The following is a 6,144-nucleotide window of genomic DNA, read 5'->3' as shown; positions in this document are numbered from 1 at the left end:
ACCTCCATAAAGACTGTGTGACTACAACACCTACATAATCATTCAGAATCACTCTGAAAATCAATATAACATGCATATAATTAATCATAACATGTTGTCATAGCATGTGTTAGTGTAATTCTGCAACAACAACAAAAAAATGATATTACTTAATAGATCTAAAACATGTAAATTAAATGTGTTGATGGCAATGAGTCATAGAAATGCACTGAAACACTGGATTTTCATTCCAGTACTTTTGGTTTGTAACATGTTATGACACCATGTTATGTGCACTTATATGCATGTTATGTTTGTCATTGTGAAGGATATAGTGCTACGCAGCCTTTAGGATGGTGTTTTGAATGATACATAGTTGTCAAGTCAAAGAAAGTTACAAGTGCTTATACCCTTATACATTTTCTCACAGTAAAATCATGGAAAAGTGTAATAAAGCACCGTGAAAGTATAGTAAAGCACAGTGAGCTATTGTACAACAAATTATTAAACATGGTAAATGTATAGTATAACCAAGAGTACAGTATACAAGGTGATAGATACTCCCTGGATTGTATTAGATTAGAGCATTTTTATATAGCACTGGAAAATCCCTGTGGATTTTGTCAATCAATATTTTTAGCGCTAATCCAGGGATGACCACAGATTTATGCAATTCAAGATGATTCACCAGTGCTGCAAAATGCTCTAAAAAAAATCCAGCTCTGGTGTACCCCAGCAGGAAATAGTTTGATAAAATAAAACCAACCTTTAAGTCAGCTACCAGAGACAGTCCATGCCAAGCACTGTGAAACATGCTGGGCTCTTCTTTGTGAAACTTTTCACAAAGATAGCTGAGATTTAAGAACAAAAAATGAACTGAAGGAAATCTGAGGTCTAGAGGAGGTCCTGGCTACAAAAGCAGACCAGACTGTGTGGTCTGAGTCTGAGGTAAGTCACCAGAGTACACCAGAGCTGGATTTTTTTAGAGCATTTTGCAGCACTGGTGAATCATCTTGAATTGCATAAATCTGTGGTCATCTCCTTTGTGCCTTACAGCTATCCAGCTGCAAGTCCTGGACCTCAATGGAATGAGATATTATCGGACAAAAAATACAATTTAAAAAGTACTTGAAACAGGAGCTGCTGCATCTAATCAATTACCACATTTCAATGAATGTAAATTCCAAAGTAAACAGAGCTGATAAGATTTCAATCTTCCCATCAAATATTGTACACCAGTCTTCTTGAAAGCCGCAAAGTTTATGCATCTACAGTATGTCTTTATGATAGCACCCGTCCTTTTGGATTATTTTCCAGCATAGTACCGAAACATGTCTGTCATTATTTCAAGTTGCAGGCTGATAAATGTAGTTTCTGTGCAAGGGAAATTTGTATTTGAAGGTGGATGTTCAAACAAGCAGGAACCCGATTGTGTTTGGTTTGTGCTGTAAAGCTTCCAAGAAAATGCCATACTTCTAAAATATGACATATACTGATGTGCTAAACCTTAACCTTTTACCTCCAGTGTTCCATCTTGCCCCTTTCAGCTTTGGATGCCTTGGTTTTAATCCAACTCAGGTCTCATAAAAAAAAAAAATACCACACAATTTCCAGTCTCCCTTTGTGTGAGGCACAGGGCTGAATGGCAAACAGGAAGTGTCTGGTCAGGATTGAGGTACTGTAAAGAGAGGAAGCTCTCACTGTTATAATTCCACACCTTTCATAGACACTAAATTCACAAGCACCAAAAAAAAAAAAAGATTTGCCATATAATAATAATAATAATAATAATAATAATAATAATAATAATAATAATAATTTTTCGCTCACAGTTTTTATTTGGGTCTCCTCAATGAAGCGGTAAATGGTTAGAATGCCTACAGGTTCAACACCTACATCCACAACAAAAGAAAGTTATTGTTAGTCAATAAACAGTTTAATATTTTTTAGTGCATTTGTCTCTCTTCTCTCTTACTTAGATGTGTAGAAACCAAAGATTCAGAAACATGGACTAATCTGACAAGTACAGGGATGGAAATAAAGCAATTGCATAGCATTATTATTATTATTATTATTTGTTTATTTAGTAGATGCCTTTATCCAAGGCGACTTACAGAGACTAGGGTGTGTGAACTATGCATCAGCTGCAGAGTCACTTACAATTACATCTCACCCAAAAGACGGAGCACAAGGAGGTTAAGTGACTTGCTCAGGGTCACACAATGAGTCAGTGGCTGAGGTGGGATTTGAAGCGGGGACCTCCTGGTTACAAGCACTTTTCTTTAACCACTCGACCACACAGCCTCCTATGATGGGCCAGATTAATTCATACACTAACTAGACATGTGCCTAGGGCCCAGACTCTCGAGGGGACCCTAAATGGAAGCCATTTTCTCTCTCTCCATTTTAAACTTTGAGCCTAATTGTAGGTCATAAATACATGGCTCAACAAGCTATGCAATGGGAGCCTTATTTCCACCCTGAAGACTGTACTTGGGACCTATTCCTCACTGGCAAGCCAATACGATAAAGAGAGATAAAAGTAAATCAAGGAGAGAGCTTGAGGGCTATCCAGAAGGGTTGTTAGTTTGCATATTGTATCATTTATTTTTTAAATATTTCTGAAAACTCTAACCTTATACATCTATGGTGAAAGCTGTAGAAGCTTCCTGTAAATATTATCAGTATAACAAAAACACAGACACAGACACTTTTAAGCATTCCACAAGGATGAGAGTCCGATATTATCATTCTAGAATCTGCTGACAGCAAGAGGCACCAGCAGTATGCAACCTTCTGAACACAATGGTCACACAGTGCAGGGGAGTAAAATTACAGCAGGTCAGCTGAATTCAATATGAAGTACTCTCAGATGTAAAGTTCTGAATGCCAGAGTAAATAATGAGGAGCACTGGGGGGATTGCATGTATATCTCTGAAAACAATGTATCAGACCAAGTATTATACTCCACATGTTGCTAGAAAGTTTGAGAAATGCTTACAAACTACTGTACAGTAAAGTTTCATCTTCAAATGAAGGACCTTCATAAAATGGCTTATAATTTCAAATGACAAACAATAGATGCTGCTATTGAGGAAAATACCTATTTTCTTCAGGATACTTTTCATGTAAAACTACCTAACTGCAAATTGTAATAAATGAACATTTGTTATAGCATGATATATGTCACTACTATGTCTCTTACTTGTAAAGAAACTGCTTTTTTTTTTAATTCCCCTTTGAAGCTTTAATATAGCTCAGATTGTAAATGACCCTTTATAAAAATGTCCCATTGTAAAACCGTAGCAAAGTGTAATAAAGCATAGTGAAAGCACAGCATAGGTAATCATTATAAAGCCCAGAGTGGTATTTTAAAGCATATTAACATGGCAAACTATGGTAAATGCATAGTATTACCATGCAAAAAATGTGGTGAAACTGACAAATCACTGTGCAGTTTTACCAGGAACATTAGACTACAAACTCTCAGCAATTTTCTTTGTATTCTGCTAGGCATTATTAAGCATCATTAACATTGCTCAATCTAACAATAAAGCCTCTTGAAACAGTACGAGAGTCAGGGTTTTATTTTAAAGTTCAGAACACTGACTTAAAATCACAACAAATGTTTCTTTCACATGGGAAAATGCATGTTGGGCAAAAAATAAAGCTTGACATTTTATCTGTCCTCTAGGAATTTAGGATCACACAGTAAGGGAATATTTATCAAATACCTCTTTGCTAGCATTGACAGACGAAAACAAGCCTTATTCAGACAACTCATTAGTTTAACAATTTAGTTTAGAAAGGGATTGAAACAATATGTTAGCGATGCTAGGTTTTCACACTATTGTATTATCTCAATATTTGATGCTGGGTACTGCATGTTAAGCATCCACACGAATTTGATGCTCAAAGTGTTGTAGGTAAAACAAAAAACAAAAACAATAAAATAATAATAATAATAATAATAATAATAATAATAATAATAATAATAATAATAATAATAAAATGTGCAGTTTTGAAAGAAACACATGTTATGCCAAATATATACTTCCATTTTATAGCATCATCATTTACTGTTTTTAAGAAACTGTGAGCATCTATATTTTGGGCATTACTCCGCGTGTGTGTAATTTGTGGTTAATGGTGTACAGATTTGTGTGGGGGGGTGGGGGGGGGGGGGGTGTATTTTCAAACTGCTGTATATGAATGGTTTGTTGTCTAGCTCCATAATTAGATCTTCAATCTCACTGGAGTTGTTTCTTGGTTATAAAAATAAAACGACATCTTTTCATGACTTTTGCAAGCATTCTGAATGGTTTTGAGTGCTGTTTATCTAATGCTGAGATTTGAATTATTCTTCTCTATTGCTCTTTCGAGCCATATTCAGAAGCAACGCTTAAGAATTATTGCTCAAGTAAGTGTGCTTTCTTAACATGAAGAAACATTGACTTGGCACAGTTAAGTGAGCTATAACAATCAGTGGGTGTTTTTGAATATAGCTGTTACTATACCTTGAAGCAAGTGGGTAAAGAGTGTTAAAAGGTCACAGTATCACAATAGATAAAAAAGAAGAAATAAAATCAACATTACAGCATTATTCAAAAACATCCAAAGGTAATTGTTTTTTCTAGTAATATGTGCTTAGATTCCTAATAAATCAGTGATGCCCTTAACTAAACCCTTAATTGACCTAATAATTGGCTTAATTAGATATTTATAATTGTTTTCAGTTCTGAAACAGTTGGAGCTTTCAAGTTAACTATAACATTTTATAATTCTGCCACTTTTTAGGTGCTGAGAACAATTAAAAGGGTATAATTAGAAAATGATTATTTCAATTAAGGGTTTAGTTAAGTAATTGAGAGCTCAGTTGGAATGAAAACCAGAAGACACAGGAATCCCGAGGGCCGGGTTTGAGAAGTCCTGGCTGGATTAGAGCCATATTCTCGAGTTGAATGTACCCAATTTATGAAAAAGGACATTTCAAATTTGGAATGACTGTGAGTCACTGCTAAAAAGGTGCCTGATGTGTCAACAAAACACTTGCATTTTGAACCCGGTCCCTTGACCTATCACAAAAGAACAGAATATCTGGGCCATAATCTTGTTTCCTCTCTGCCAGCACCACTTACAAAGTAACACTTAAATTGTGGATTCTGCTGATTGATTACCTTGACTATCCCATAGAAAGAATGAGCCTCTGATCAAAGCATGCAACATGCCCACCCCATTATTACACAGGCTGCAAAACACATTCCCCTGATGAATGGCATGCTAATCATTTTCCATCAGATTAATTGCAGACAGACAACCTGCCTTTCTCTGTGTAGTATTCAGGCTTTGGTTCTGGCATTTTCCAGGTCTCTCCATTGTTTAAAATTCAAAGAGTTTAGGTTCCATTTGGAACATATTGTGTGATAGCATCACCCTACAGAATCAACTAATTTGGCTTCATCAAGTCGAATGAGGCTTACTGAATAATGTTACGTTAACATATTGAATTACATACCACTTTGTAGTTTTCCATATGCTTAACGAAAAACTGACAAAAATTGAAAACTGTGGCATTTCAAAATCTAACATGAAATACTGTACCACTATTATGGCTTCCGGTAGACTTTTGTGATATCATTTTGTAGTTTCTTTGAGTACATGATGTTTAGTAAAATATCAAAATTATGTTCATATTTTTTTTTTTTTTATTTTGGTAAATGATGTCCCAATCCTAAAATTCAAAGTAATGTAAAACTTTTGGCAATAACTGTATATCCAAATGTTGTGAAGGTGAACCCACGTCTCAGTCGATCCACACAAGTGCATTGGCTTCACAAAAACAGAGAGATCACAATCCAAACCAGTCAAGCTCTGCTTTATTGAACAGATCCCCAGATTTCCGGTCTGTTTTCAAAGACATAACTCTTTCCCTTTAACCACATAAACTTAACATAAGCAGAGGTTGTTGAAGGAGCAACTCTCCTGCACTTTCATTACCAGGTATGCTCACTGGATACTGTTATTGTGAACGTGTACCTCTCCCAAAAGGCTCAGTGCTTATCCTAACTTAAGGATATATATTATCAATGTATACTCTGTCGGGATAAGCTACATTTTTTTTAGAGAGTTTTACAATACCAGGGAATCCACCTGGATTGCATCAGC

The sequence above is a fragment of the Acipenser ruthenus genome, chromosome 4 (genome assembly GCF_902713425.1).
Source record: "Acipenser ruthenus chromosome 4, fAciRut3.2 maternal haplotype, whole genome shotgun sequence".
Lineage (NCBI taxonomy): Eukaryota > Metazoa > Chordata > Actinopteri > Acipenseriformes > Acipenseridae > Acipenser > Acipenser ruthenus.
The sequence above is the reverse complement of the archived record's forward strand: the minus strand, read 5'-3'. Positions refer to the sequence as shown.